The sequence below is a fragment of the Rattus norvegicus genome, chromosome 3, assembly GCF_036323735.1.
Source record: "Rattus norvegicus strain BN/NHsdMcwi chromosome 3, GRCr8, whole genome shotgun sequence".
Lineage (NCBI taxonomy): Eukaryota > Metazoa > Chordata > Mammalia > Rodentia > Muridae > Rattus > Rattus norvegicus.
The window spans coordinates 140,288,388-140,303,736 of NC_086021.1; the positions used below are offsets into that span (position 1 = coordinate 140,288,388).

General features: G+C 44.9%; 2 long non-coding RNA genes across 5 annotated transcripts in view; both read left to right on the forward strand.

The window, feature by feature from the left end:
• Positions 1-10,214, forward strand: part of LOC120101670 (uncharacterized) — a 90,960-nt gene extending 80,746 nt beyond the window's left edge. For both annotated transcript variants that reach the window (XR_010064907.1, XR_010064906.1), the window contains exons 5-6: positions 8,103-8,216; positions 9,875-10,214. This is a non-coding gene — a long non-coding RNA (uncharacterized LOC120101670). The remainder of the gene's footprint in view (positions 1-8,102; positions 8,217-9,874) is intronic.
• A 3,158-nt stretch (positions 10,215-13,372) lies between these two features.
• Positions 13,373-15,349, forward strand: part of LOC102552951 (uncharacterized) — a 61,245-nt gene continuing 59,268 nt past the window's right edge. For all 3 annotated transcript variants that reach the window (XR_005502479.2, XR_005502478.2, XR_005502477.2), the window contains exon 1: positions 13,373-13,522. This is a non-coding gene — a long non-coding RNA (uncharacterized LOC102552951). The remainder of the gene's footprint in view (positions 13,523-15,349) is intronic.

Here is a 15,349-nt window from a genome sequence, read left to right on the forward strand (position 1 = left end):
AGGCCCTGGCTTCAATCCCCAGCTCTTCTGGGGAAACAGTTCCTAAATGATTCAACAGCTACCACTTTACTTTATGGAAAATACTGACAACTTCCCACAAAATGAGCTACTGTTTTTTCAGGATATACGCTGCCTTTGAACAAAAGAACTCTTAAGAGTGCTGTTACCATGCACTGCATTTAAATACCCAGTTGCCAACTGCAGCCTGGCAGCACACCAAAGCGAGCTGGGACTGGACTCAGGGAAGCAGGCAAACTTGGCAAACGTGAAGCATTAATTATGTGCATGTTTTTGATGAGAAGATTAGAGGCCAAGTTTTTGAGCTCCGTCTACTCCTGACTTACAGATTCACACCCCTCCTTTATTATTTTATCTATAAAACTTAAATGCAAGTGAGAGATGACAGGGCATGGTGTTTATCTGCCGTATCTGTAGCTGGACCTCTCCTAGAATCAGTCTGCCAGAGCAGGAACTAGGACATTAGATCATCACACCCCAGCATCATGCCCAGTACAGAGCAGCTATGAAAACATCTATAGAGAACAGTAAAAACTTCAGAAGTGTGTGTCAGTTCTAGCTGTCGTTATTTTACTATTAGTGTTAAAATAATGGTGACTTACTTAATCTACTGTCTTTCTTCCTCTCCCTCCTCTTTCTCATTTATCTGTTTAATCGTCTTGAGATAGGGTCTCACTATGAACCTTGGCTAACTTGGAACTTGCTATGTAGCACAGACCAGAATTCACGTTAAGTTACTCACTTCTACCCCATCAGTGCTGAGATTAAAGACTTGCTCTGGTTCCTTCCCGGATCTGGACAGAAATAGTGGCACCTGTAATCCTAGCACTTTGAGAGGTGGTGGCCAAGAATCAGAAATTCAAGGCCATTCTTGGTTAAGAAGGTATTCAAGGCCGACGCAGGTTGTAGGAGATCTTGTCTCAGGAAAATAAAAATGTGTGTGTGTGTGTGTGTGTGTGTGTGTGTGTGTCTGTGTCTGTGTCTGTGTGTGGTGTGTGTGTGTGTGTGTGTGTGTGGTGTGTGTGTGTGTGTGTGTGTATGTATGTAATATGTCTGTAAATGCATGGCACCACTTAACACGAACCTCCACTATGCTGTGTGAACTTGCCATAATCATGTATTTCATACTTCCTGCTTGAGCCAGCCAGTCTGAGTTTGGATGCTAAGCTAAGGAAACAAATCCCTGATTATCCTTGTACAGATGAGTTAAAGGGGAGCCACAGCTTTAGACTGTGTGAGCGTTTCTATGTTCTATACTGCATTTTCCTTCTACAGACCAAATTAGCTCCCTGTTCAAGGACCATAGAGAGTAGGGATTATCAATGTCAATCAATTTATGTGACTACATATGGCATAAAAATGAATTTAAACCCTGTCCTCAAGAAAAGGGCCAGGCCCGGTTGTAGTGGAGCTATTGGAGGCTGAGGTAGAAAGACTGGAAGTTCAAGAAGGCCTGACTGTGCTTACAGTGAATTTTAAGCCAACCTAGACAAAACTGTCAAAATACAAAGTAGGAAGGCTGGTGGGAGGGCTCAGTGTAGAGTGCAAAGGCCCAATGTACAATGGCCAGTGGGTATCGGGGAGCCCCAGAGCCAGATGACAGTAATGATGTAATTCTAAGGTCTTACTTGCTGCCCCAGATGTAGCTACTAGGCTTTTTGAAACCCAGAAAAAGGATGGGTGTGGTGGCTCCCACCTTTAGTCTCTTCACTTGGGAGGCAGAAGCAGGTAGATCGCTTGTGAGATTGAGCCCGGTCTGGCAGTTCCAGGAGAGCCAGGGCCACTTAGAAGACCCCTTTGTGTCTTAAAAATCAGAATACATAGTACTCATTTCTTTAATACAAAGAGTACACTTATGATTTGTTTAAAAGATTAAATTATAGTGCACATATATATTCAGTGAAGCCAAAATCAGAAATGGAAACTAAGTGAGGCATGATGACGCACGCCTGTAATCTGAGTACTAAGGAGGTAGAGGCAGAATTACCATACATTCAAGGCCAGCCAAGGCTACGAAATTCAAAAACAACAAACAAACAAAAGTAGGCATGATGGTGCACACCTTTGATCCTAGTACTCTGAAAGCAGTCAGGTTGATCTCTGAGTTCAAGGGTTCAAGACCAGCTGCACTACTTTTCTAGTTCCTGCCAGTCAAGGTCACACAGTGAAAAGATTTTTTTAAAAAGCCAAGCAACTCTGACTCTCCACACACTAAGGCTCAGCCAAGACCAGCCTCCTCCAGGGCTGTGCCTTCCACCTCTCGCTTAAAATCTGACTGGAGCCTATCTCCTTTATGAAGGATGTGTCTACTCTACACTGTGGCTCTGTGCCCATTGCTTGCTTCCAGTATTTCTTTTTTACATCCCTGATGTAATTTGATGCTGAGGAGGGAGAAGGAAGCATACCCTGCCCCATGGACAGAAAGCTTTCTGCAGTGCTCAAGGGAGCATCCTACAACCGACTGGACTTAGAAGGACATCTGCACTTCCTATTTATTTATGAATTTGTTTAACTCATTTCTCTCCCCTGTCCTCACAGAAAGTTAGATACCGTTATGTCCCTGTGCGGTTAAAGGCCCAGAGCCTTGACTGTGTTACTTTTCCTCTGTCAAGCTGGTAAAGCCTGGCTTGTCACTAAACCTGAGAACCAGGACTAAACCATCAGACCCACGCAGAGGAAGGAGAGAACGGACTCCTAGAAGCTGTCCTAACTTCCATGTGCCCCCATTTATACCTACACATATGCAAAAGAACTTTTCACAAAGAATTATTTTTTACTTTATGTGTATGAGTGTTTTGCCCACATGTGTACCTGGTGCCTACAGAAGCCGGAAAAAAGAATCAGTTCTACCAAAACTGGATGTGTGGGCTGCTGTAAGCGATCACCTGGGTGCTGGGAATTGACCTGCGTCCTCCTGATGAGCACCTAACTGTGGGGCCCTCTCTCCAGCCCCATAAACAAAACTTCTCAAAGTCGGAAAGCGAAAGTGTTTCATTTATTAACAGTCCTTCATAAGTCATAGTATGCAATAAAAGAATTCTGTACTAAGATCGTTAGCGGTTAAGAACCGCTTGTAGTTTTTCCCGATAGATTACTTATTTTCTACAAAGGAAATTTATATTGCTTTATGTTTTTTTTTTTATTTTCAATTTTTGGTTTTGTTGAAATTGAATCTCTCTTTTGGCCTGAACTTGCTGTGTAACCTAGCCTGGCTTCAGACTCCTGGTAATCCTCCTGCCTCAGCTCCCATGTGTTAGGATTTCCTCTGTGGTTCTTCTGTCTTTCAGATAGAGAACAGCTGCATACTAGGCATCTTGTGGCCGTGACCTCCCTCCCCCATCCCCCACCCCCCAGTATCCTTGGGCAGGTGTCAACCCTCCACTGAGAGAGAAAGGAATACCAAGGAGGTAAACACTTAGCTGACTCTGCTTGGTTGCCTGGCTTTAGATAAATTGCTCAGTCCCTTCAGATTTCTTTTTGATCTACAGAACCAAGATAGTATCTCTTATCAAATGTAAACTCAAAAAAGAATGCTAGGTATGAGTTCTCCAAGAAAGCTCTGGGTTTAGAGGGGGGGAGAGGAAATGTTTATTTACAAATGTTAAATACAATTACAAAACTCCTGAGCAATGGTTTTCTGAGGGTAGTTTAGGCACTGACTGGATCCACTTCCACAACCTCAAATCCACCCTCTCAGCTTGAGATCCTTAGCCTTGGCCTGGATGAGGGTGGGGACCCAGGAAATACTACATAGATTAGGCCTTCCTTCCTGAAGAGCCTGTTGCTCAATACTCAGTCACCACACTTCCTAGATGAGGGGCAGTGGACTTACTGGGCTGCATTAAATTCAGATTTTTTTGAGTTATGCATTGATTCAGAACTCGACTCTGCATATTATGAGGCCTGTTTTTCCCCAGCTTTAATCCAAAATAATTCCGAGGATAAATAAAACAGCCTCTAAAAGGGGTTCTCACTTTAGAGCTGTTTTAGTCTGATTACGAAGACACAATTTACTATACACAATATATCTGGATGTCGATTCCAGCTTCAAAACATCCACATCATGGAGGCAAAAATCCATGTGCTGCTTATTGCTGTCCCAGATTAACAGTTTTTAATCATGACTTTGTTTATCATGCTATCCCTTGTAGTGGCTGTTTAATAACCAAATAATAGTTCTTCTATAGGACCATAGCAGATACTAAGAGGTCCTCAGTTATAGCTGTATTTTTGGAGAGGACATTGTAAACAATCGAGTCAAGTCCACCATGAGTCAAAAGGAGACAGAAGACCCATGATGTGGAAAACAGACCGTGAACAAGCCCTGAAAGCTGGAGAATATGGTTTGCACTTCAGTGCTGCTGGTAGCTCACACATTCCCCTTTTACTGTTCACGCAAGTGACATCCTTTTTCCATATTATAAAACCACACTGGGCCTTGCCAGTTTCTTTGTGTGTTGCTAAGATAGAAACATCTACTAAAAACAACTGGAGGGAGAAGTTTGTCTTGATTCCTATTTCAGAGAGTCTTATGTATTAGTCTATGTAGAGTTCTTTAGAGTCACAGGACTTATAGAGTGTCTATATGTTAAGGGAGATTATTGGAATGACTTACAGTCTGCAGTCCAACAAACCCAAAGATGGGCAGCTATAGATGGTAAATCCAAGAATCGAGGTGTTTCAGCTGGTCTTCTACACAAGCTGGAAACTTGAAGAAGTAGGCTCCAACAGAAGTGCTGGCAAGTAAGCACACACAGGAGAAGAGTGAGCCTTCCTTCTTCCAATGTCCTCATATAGGCCTCTAGCAGAAGGTGTGGCCCAGATTAAACGTGTGTGCCACCATCTGGATCTGGAACTTCCTCTGCCCCAGGCTAGCCTTGAACTCAGAGAGCTGCTTGCCCTTGTGTCCTAGAATTAAAGACCTGTACCACCTTACCTGGGACTAAGCTTTTCCTGGGCAGTATGCCTCAAGATTCACATCAAAGGGGGCTGCCTTCTAGCCTTAAGATCTGGATCACAGGTGGGCCCTCCGTTTCTGGAGTTCATTCCAGATATAGTCAAATTGACAACTGGGATTAGCTGTCACAATCTGTTATGATGGGGAAAGCATAGTGGAAGCAGAGGATCTGAAGCAGGCCTGAGGCAGAGGACTGGTCCTCTGTCTGGAAAGCAAAGGAAGCTGGAGAAGAACCACAAGTAGCCATAACCTACAAAGGCCCACTCCCAGGCACCATCCAGTCTCTATTCCTAAGAAGAGACAACATTCAAAACTTCTGTCAGAAACCTTCACAACACAGGGCTATAGGTGACATTTCAGATTCAAACACACACACACACACACACACACACACACACACACACACACACACACGGGATGAGAGACGGGGTGGGGGAGAGAGAGAGAGAGAGAGAGAGAGAGAGAGAGAGAGAGAGAGAGAACTTGAAACTAGACGTGTTATCACACACCTGTTATCTCAGTATTTTACATGTTGAGGAGAGAGGATCATTGAAACCAGGCCAGTCTGGCTACATACCAAAACATGTCTTAAGAGACGAAGTGGGCGGGGGTGGGGAGAAAGGGGGTGAGGTTGGTTTTAAACCCAGCGTGGTGATACACACCTGTGGTCTCTCTGCATTTGGGAATAGAGGCAGGAAGATCTATCTCATGCTTGGACATAGGGATTCCAGGCCAGTGTAGGCTAGAGACTGAGTGGAAGAAAATAGCTGGGTGCGGCGATGCACACCTTTAATCCCAGCACTAAGGAAGCTGAGGCAGCCAGATCTCTGTGAATTGGAGGGTAGCCTGATCTGCAAAGTGAGTTCCAGGCCAGCCAGGGCTACATAGTATGACCCTGTTTCAACTAACAATAATAACAACTAAAAGGAGGTGTGTAAATCAAAGGTGTGGTGGTGCATATTTAAGAATGTGTTCTACCGCCAGGAGGTGGTGGTGGTGGTGGTGGTGGTGGTGGTGGTGGTGGTGGTGGTGGTAGTGGTGGTGACACATGCCTTTGATCCAAGCACTTAGAAGGCAGAGACTAAGTGTATTTCTGAGTTTAAGGCCAGCCTGGTCTACAGAGAAAGCCAGGAAACCAGAGCTACACAATAAAACCCTGTCTTGAACTACCTTCCACTCTCAAAAAAAAGAATGGGTTCCAGAAAATTAGAGCATCTGACGTGTAGCATGTGCCAATCTTCCTGGTATAAATATTCCCTACGGCCATCTCCAGCCACCAACATAGCTGAACACTGTGCTAGGACAAACTGCACAACAATTTATCTAAGTTTTTGAAAAAGCTATTGGCTCTCTCGAGTACTACAAGCTGTCTCTGGCCCACTAGATAAGATAGAGTTCCTGCAACAGGAAGCTGGAGCCATGAGGAGAGAGCTGAGGAGAAAAAATTAAGGGCATTTATCTTCCAACACCAACCCTTACTGTTAGAGGGCTAATTCCACCTGCTGCCTCGCCCCAGTCAAGGCCGTGACCAGAAGATGCTTCTGGACAGACAAACAAAACAGGAAGCCATAAACATTTAAAGAGGGTTGTGTTCAGGTGACTTCCAGGGCAGGGTGACATAATTAACTTCTTGAAAAACACGGTTATTCCAGTAAATGGTGCTGGGAACAGAAACCCAGGGCCTTGCATGGGTTAGGCAGACAATGCTCTCAGTTCCGAAATCAGGGGAACAGAGTCAAGGAATGTCTGAACTAAGGCCTGCTAATGGGGAGCTTTGACTGCGCTGTGTTCCCGAAGCTCCCAGGTTGTGAGCCTTTATCAGAGCTCTGAGTGTAGCTACTTATCCGTAGCTAGTTCTAGCTCCTTGAAGACTCTGATGCCTGTCTATTTGGGTGACAGTGGACCAGTTGGCTCAGGAACAACTGTGACTCCTGTCATTCCCCACTGTTCTGGAGGTGAGAAGTACAAGACCAGGCACTGACTGACCGATGACGTCTGCTTCCTGGTTCCTAGATAGCTCTCAAGAGCCTCTCATTATGAAGACACTAATCCCAGTGTGAGGGCTCCCCCCTCATAATCTAGTACTTTTCCAAAAGCCGCACCCCCTATTACCGTCACCTTCCCAGTCGGCATTTCAACCTGTGAGCCTTGAGACACTCAAATATTCAAACCACACAACCATCCCTGGGAAATGCTTCTCAGACTTCAGTTTGTAGGAACATCAGTGGCACTTTCGGTTAGATGTGATTGTGACTTGATCGTCCAAAGGTGCAGCTTATGATTCTGTAGCTTTGATGAGCTCCAAGTAATGTCCCATCTAGTTGCTGGGTTTCTTTGGCCGGACAATCTGTTTTCCAAAGTTCTCCATGGAACCAGGTACGGTGGTGAACGCCTCTAATCCAGCATTGGGGAGGCAGAGGCAGGGAGATCTCAGTGAGTTCTGGGCCACCCTGGTCTATACAGCAAGTTAGAGGTTAGCCAAGGCAACAGAGAGACTCTCGGGTTTGTCTCTTGCACAGATTTGTTGGACTGTAATTCCAGATTTAAAATCCATTCTTTAGGGGGTGGGGATTTAGCTCAGTGGTAGAGTGCTTGCCTAGCAAGCGCAAGGCCCTGGGTTCGGTCCCCAGCTCCGGAAAATAGAAAAGGAAATAAAAAATCCATTCTTTACAGCTTTTTGTCTTGCTAACCATTCTGTAAAGTTTTCAAACCACGTTTACTTTCTGGGATAATATTTACCCAAAAGGTGACCTCGAACATCAGGACTGTATTCAACAGCTTTAGTTCTAGCTCCCTTGCTCTAGGCAAGTCGGTTTGTCCAGAGTCTTGGGCTTCATGCTGAGACTGAAGGCATGGGCACCGGAAGTCTTTGGTTTCAGTTTCCCTGGGCTTTTCCCAAGTCACAGCTGTGGAGACCTTGGGTGAATCAGCCATGGCCAGCTGGGGCTCAGAAAACAATACCTCAGGTTGAAGGTCTCCGAAGTTTAAGGTGTTAGCTACTCTCCAGCAGCCTTCTGTTTCTTCTCCTTTCCACCCAGGGGATGTTGAGCCACAGAAATCAGACTTCTTCCCCCAGGCAGGTTTTAGGATCCATAGCACTCAAACTCTCTGTGATCTCTTGTTTCAGCTTTCTGGATGAGGGGGTTACCGGAACACACCATTCTGCTGTCCTCTAATTTGATGCTTTTAAAGGAATGTGAAAATGGACCCTTGGCCCCAGACCTTCTGCAGATGGAGCTAGGTATTTACCTTTTCATCTCTGTCACACATCTGTCAACAGGGTTCTGTCCATACTTGGTGAGGTTTCTAGAACCCTTCCGTGCCCATCTGCTCCTTCCAGGCAACACATTCTCATAGCAAACCTTAGATTCTGTTAAAATGACTCGGATGGTTCTGGGAAGTCAACGCTGCTTACCACACTGGATGGCTCCAGGCTGTTGCTGTGGCTTGGGAGTGGTGACTATGCAGTTTGAAATATTCAGCAAACATCGAGACTACTTTTACTTAATGTTGAGCCTCGGGGTCCACATGTTTATTTTCCAATTAGAACAACTTCAAAATAGTGAGTGGAAGGAAAATGGAACACAACGGGACTGTACTGACACCCCTAGCACCATTTCCTTGTTTTCTGAAAATAAATGTCTATTGCGTAGCTGATAGTAGGACCACCCACCTGGCCAGGCTAGGGTCATTCAGCTCCATTCGCAGGCACATCTCTTTGCCAGCCTCAGGTCCTTCCTGAAACCTCACTCGTATTAAAGAAAAGCATCCTTTCCTTCACGACATGAAGAGTGAACTTTCTCATCGTGACCTAAGATCCTAGACTAAACTACATAACATTGAAAGTTTTTACTAAGAACTAGCAAGGGGGGTTGGGGGTTTAGCTCAGTAGTAGAGCACTTGCCTAGTAAGCGCAAGGCCCTGGGTTCGGTACTCAGCCCCGGAAAAAAAAAAAAAGGAAAAAAAAAAAAAAAAAACTAGCAAGGACAAGGGTTTGATCTGACCAAGAAAGCAGAGCGAAGTGAAGCAACACCGGGCGAGAGGTGTAGCTCAGTGGTTAGGCTCTAGGTTCCATCCCTCAAACCATATAACAAAACAAAGACTATGAGTGACCAATGGTAGTTTTGAAAGTGCCCAGGATTGTTTCGTGTTCAAAGAAAAAGTTAATGATAAAACCAGTTGATGTTTCTTCTTAAACCATCTATACACTCTCACCAAAAGCCTCTCTGGAGCACAGAACAAAGGCTACAAGCCCCTGTGCTCAAAAGCCCCTGTGCTATTGGGCGCCACTGTCTCAAAACTCAGAAATCACTCAAGTGCAAGTACAACGTTGAAAAGACATAACTAGGCATAAAGCAAGGTGATTGGGAGGTGAGAGGAGGGAATGCTTTCGGTCAGTCATTAGCTTTTGTTAGGAGTATCCCTGCTGGTCACTGTTGTGGTTACAGTCCTTTGTTAAGTAAAAGTACTTGGGTAACATTGTTTTGGCCAAGTCATGAGGAACCACACCTTTATTCTGGACTCTTATTCTCCTTTAAGATCAACTCCAGTCTAAGAGTGTAGTTTAATGGTGGTGGAATGTTTGCCTTACATGGGGGGAAGGGAGGGGAGGATGAGTTCAATTCCTATACTACAAATAAATTAGTTAGGAAGCAAACAAATAAACTGAACTTTATTAAATGCCTATTCATCACACTCCCTGGGTGCTGGCTGTCTTTTCATGTCCTATGGTAAATCGTGCATAAACCCTACTGTTCTCTTACTCTGCCCCTGACCTTGAGAAACAAAGTTAAAGAAAGTTACAGAGCCAGACAAACAGCCCCATCACACACAGCAGCCCAGTAGCCTTCACAAGGATTCCTAGTGTTTCTCTGATCAATTCCCTCTTTCATTTCTCAGATTAATTTTGCTGCAGAACAAACCACTCTGAAATGTAGTGCCTTCAAACAACCATTCCATTATCCCCCTCAGTGCTTCAGACTGACCAGGCTCAGCTGGGAATTCGGGATTTCTCACGGAGCTGACTGGACCACAAGTCCAAGATGGCTTCTTTGCACTTGTGTGGACTCTCATCGGGAATGGCTGGAGCAGGCAACACTCATCGGCACCTCTATTTTCACCTTCCTTTTTTCATAGGCTTCCTCACAGCATGGTGCACTAAAGAAAGATGTCTTCCTCTGGAAAATCTATTCTAAATTTACCACAGAAATCTAGTTCAATAAAATATTGGATTTGTTTGTTTGTTTGTTTGTTTGTTTGTTTGAAATCTGGGGAGGAAAGAAGTTTTGGCAAATGCAAACTAAGGGATTTTTGATTCTAAAGCAGTTTTGAGACCTACTCAAGTCCGTGTCAGCATCTTCTGTCCTGTTCTGCATCTCAAAACACATTTGTGTTCACAATAATGATTTCCCCTGAAACCCAGCACATGCCGGTAATCCCAGCATTTGGGAGGTGGAGGTAGAAGGATCTGGAGTTCAAGGCAAGCTCGGGCTCCATAAGAATCTGCCTCAAAAACAAGCAAGCAAGCAAACAACCTTGGATCCTTCACATCTATTTTTCTGTTTTCTAAACTGGACCTGTTACATACATGAGTTTGAAACAATCCTCCCTAAAATATACAAACTTGTCTGGGAGATTATAACATCACTCCCATCAATTTAGGTTCAGTGAAACACTCTGTATCTACTGAGTTTAACAACTGCTCTGGCTTAAGATCTCGAAGGAGACTAGTTTCAAGATGGCTGCTGGGCATGTAACTCTGTTGGGATTAGAGGATTCATCCCCAAGATGGAATCTGGTCCTTGGAGGGAAGCTTCAGATCTCCTTTCTGGTTACATATTCAGTAACCAAATGATCGAGGCAGCGTAGAAACCCTAGATTGGGATTCCTACCTCTAACCCCTCCAGGACTTGGTTGTGGCCAATTTTATTTAACCAATAGTTTTAAATCAAAGACCAAGGTTTGCACAACCAAAGCTTGCAAACAGAAGTCACTCATAGGCCTCACCTTTGGGTATAGGATTTAGCATTACAATACACAGCCACAGACCATACCTCAACAGATTGTCTCACTTTTGGCTGCCTTCCCCAAGAGTACAAAATCCAGAGAAAGCAAGGGGAATGTCACTGGACATAAGGCATCCCATATCATTTCCCATTAGTCACATAAGCCATCTGTAGTCAGGTAACACAGGAAAAGATAGTTGAGTGACCGAGCTAGTTCAAAGGAGTTAAAACATTTGGAGGAGAGTATGAGGTATGGTTGTAGAATTAGACCCAAGGGTAGTCAGTCAAGGGCAAGTGCAGATTCTGTTCCTAGATCTGGAAATAGAGCAGAACAATTCCACAGTCTTCGGGCCCTGGCTTGGCTGTAGAAGATAAGCGAAAACAGAGGGAACAATAATTCCTCCTTCCTCGATTATTCCTGCACGAGCAACAGAAGAAGCTGGCATGCTCTTCAAAGCCGCTTCTCAGATTCTTGGCTGAGTTGTAACAAGAAGAATATTTCTCTTGAAATATTAATTGGTTCTTATGATGACTGGAAGATGTTTTCAACTCCTAACAAGAAATCAGGGTCACCAGAATGATATCCTCACTCGGCAAGGACATAGCCAGGAAGCTCACGTGTGCCAATATCATTAAGTGTTAACTTTGCAGAACAATCATGCCCGGGCTTCATGCTGGGTTCAAAGGAGATGATTTTTCTAGTAAGCCCTAATTGAAAACTGAAGCAAAGTAGACTTTGTGACCAAAACAGGAAGGGAACACCAGGTTGCCAGCTGACAATAACCTTAGAGCTTTGTTCTTTCACAACAAGCAGGGAAGCAAAAAGCCTTAAAAGGGATTTCGTCTGAGCCTGGGCTTTTGGAAGAGTGCCCTCTCTATTCTGTCTCCACTTCCCTCTGGCGGCCTCTTCCCTGTCGCCTCAGTGGCTCTGTTTTCATCAGAGGCAGCAAGGTCACCTATGTTGCCCAATCCCAGGCACGTTTCTGCTTTTGGGTTTTCTTATCTAACCAATGCCAATCGGTTGGTCACCCACTGTTTTTGGAAAGGTTGCTCTCCTAGTGCCAAGCGTGCTCTTTCTCACGGTTTGCCATATCCTTGGCTATCTGTTCTGGCCACTACCCTTCTATCCTCCAAATGTTGAGGATCTGGAGCACTTTGATCATGTCTGTGGTCCTCTGTGTGATTTATCCAGTTCAATAGCTTTCGTATCATCAGATGCCACACACTAAGATTTATGTCCCTAGCCCTGATCTCTCCCTGCAGCTGGAGATGACTATATCCAAACTGCCTTGTTGACATTCTCATTAGGGATTCCATAGCCACCCAGATGTGTGTCCTTACGGTCCAGACCTGTTGCTCCACCCTAAGCCTTGCCTGTCTTGAAACAGCACCATCTATCATTTAGATGCCCTACTTGGGTTTGTCTTTCCCCTCTCTCTCTGAGTCCAACCCATCCAAGGTACTGTCTATTCTGTCTCCCAAGCCCACCACAAACATGTCCACCTCTGTTACTGCCCATCTTTTTTGCTGGCCAACCTGTTTTGTTTTGTTTTGAGACAAGTTTTCTTGAGACAGAGTTCAAGGCCAGCCTCAACAATTTAGCAAGTTCCAGACTGCCAAGGGTTACATAGTGAGAATTTTTTAGATTTTACTTTCTAAAGGTTATGTACACGCACGCATGTCTGTGTTCACGAATACTGGTGCCCATAGACAACAGAGGCATTGGAATCCCTGGAGCCGAGCTACAGTCATCTGTCAGCCACTGAGGTAGGTACTGAGAGCCAATCTTGAGTCTACTGCAAGAGCTGTTAACTACTGAGCTATATCACTCCAGCTCGAAAAATTCTAACTACCTTCTCAAACTCATTCCGAGTCACTGTCTTTGGTTTTCAACACTAATCTTGGCCAACTAAAGGGTCTTTGCGTATGCTGTTCGAGTTTCCTAGAAACTCTTCCCATATATTTTTTTTTCTTCCTTTAGGTCTTAGCTTACTAGGAAAGCTAAGTAAGTAGCTTCCCCTGCCCATCCTGTCTGAAATCAGTCCCCTTTGTTCCTTTACGACTTGGCTCTTTCCATCACCACAGTAAATCCCACAGTCCAAAGGCTAGCCCATTTCTTTTTCCTACAGCTGAGTCAACTGGGTGTCCTAAGGATTGTGTTTGGGCTGACAAAAATCAGAAAGCCTCATGCCTCTTTCCTGCGTGGAAATCTGCCGCAAGTGACCAACGATGCACAACTGCATTCAGATATGGAAAACGCATGTCGGCGCGTGACACTAAAAAACCAGGTTGTTCTTGAGACCCCTTCAGTGAAAGTGGTTGGTTACCCAGTTCCTGTTTTGCTGTAGGCTGGGTCCTCAACGGCTCAGCTGTCCTCAGCAGAGCATGCAGACCGTGGTAGAATTTTCTCACGGTAAGCCTCATTTCCTGTGTTTCTCACTAGAGTTGATTATTATTCTTGTTTTCTCCTTCTCTAAGACCAGGTCCCAGGAGATGGACATTAGAAGAACAGAGGAAGATCTGAACTCAACTTAAATGCCACGTGAGTGTCAACTTAAATGTCATGAATGAGTCTCCAGATTACGTTCTGGTGCTTTGAAATTGTTTCTTTTCTGGGAAAGCAGATATTTGAGAGGCACACCAGTGCAGCTCCTTTAGGGCTCGGGAAGACATTTAGGGTCCATGTAGAGGACAGCTTCTCACGGCAAGACCCTTTGTCATATATACTGAGCTCACAGCACATCTAATAATTATGCTTTTTAGGTTTGCAATTTGCTTTTATGCTATGTGTGTCTTGCTTGCAGCCCAGACTGGCTTGAAAGTCCAAATCCTTTGCCTCCCTGGGGCTGGGATCATGGGCAGGTACCACCACACCTGGCATAATTATGCTTCTGAAATCAGTGAGCCTAAATGTTGATCAACAGTCAAGGATTCAGCAGAATTGAATGCCCTGGCACGCCTCACCTGTTCCCAGCATTCAGAAAAGCACACAGCACCTTTGTTAACCCCGAACTTCTAGTTCACTTGGAAGCCCCGAGAGGACCATCCTCCAAGGGGGGGGGGGGGCGGATTTCACGTATAATCTGAGAAGCTGGGGTTGTAGCTCGGTGATAGAGTGCTTGCCTATGAAATGTAAGGACTCGGGTTTGAGCCTCAGAGCTGAAATCAGGAAATTAAGTCATGAAGTGGTGACTGGGCAGATAGAGGTCCTTAGGCAGAACTGAATGTTTTGAGGAACAGAGCTGTGTCAGCAGAATGTTTTCATGCAAATAAACTAACTTTTGCATGGAGAACATGAATCAACAGATATCACAAGGTCAAAGTTCCCAGACTCCCACGTCCTTGAGGAATTCTGGAAGGAAACTGTTTATAGTTATTTCTCTAAGGAAGAAAGCTTATTGGAGAGCTAAGGTCCTTTGTGTATGCTTTCTCCTGCCATCTTCATGACATCCTGCTTAGGGACTGACTCAGTGGGAAATTCAAAGGAACATTGAAAGGAACATTGGCTCCAATGTTGAGATTGTGTTGCTGATGTTTAAACCCAGGCCTCAGTAAATGCTCTCCCAGTGAGCTACACCCTCAGCCCAGAAGCTTTAACTAATTAACTTCCCTTCCCTTCCCTTCCCTTCCCTTCCCTTCCCTTCCCTTCCCTTCCCTTCCCTTCCCTTCCCTTCCCTTCCCTTCCCTTCCCTCCCCTCCCCTCCCCTCCCCTCCCCTCCCCTCCTCCTCCCCTTCCTCCACCCCCCTCTCTCTTTCTTTCTCTCTTTCTTTCTCTCTCTCTCTCTCTCTCTCTCTCTCTCTCTCTCTCTCTCTCTCTCTTTCTTTCTTTCGTTGTTGTTGTTGGACAGGGTCTCACTATATAGTCCTGGCAGGTCTAGAACTCAAAGTGTAGATCAGGTTAACATCAAACTCACAGACATCTGCCTGCTTCTGCCTGTCTAGTGCTGGATTAAAGATGTGCGTCACTATACCTAGTCAGAGACTTTAATTTAAAAATTCACCATAGGGGCTGGGGATTTAGCTCAGTGGTAGAGCGCTTGCCTAGGAAGCGCAAGGCCCTGGGTTCGGTCCCCAGCTCCGAAAAAAAGAACCAAAAAAAAAAAAAAAAATTCACCATAAAGACCAGGTTGTTGGGTAAGAGATTTTCCTAGCTAAGCACAAGATAATTTTTTTCCCTCCCTACTTTGTGAGAGGAATTATTTTTAGAGGAGATAGGAGCTTCTGATCACCTCCACCCTCCCCTGAACTTTCCTGATTCCTTCTCTTTATTTTTGTGGTTTTATGGGACAAGATCTACAGACCATGCTGCCCATAAACCCATGACGTTCTCTTGTCTTGGCTTCCTAAGTGGCCACAGACATTAGATACT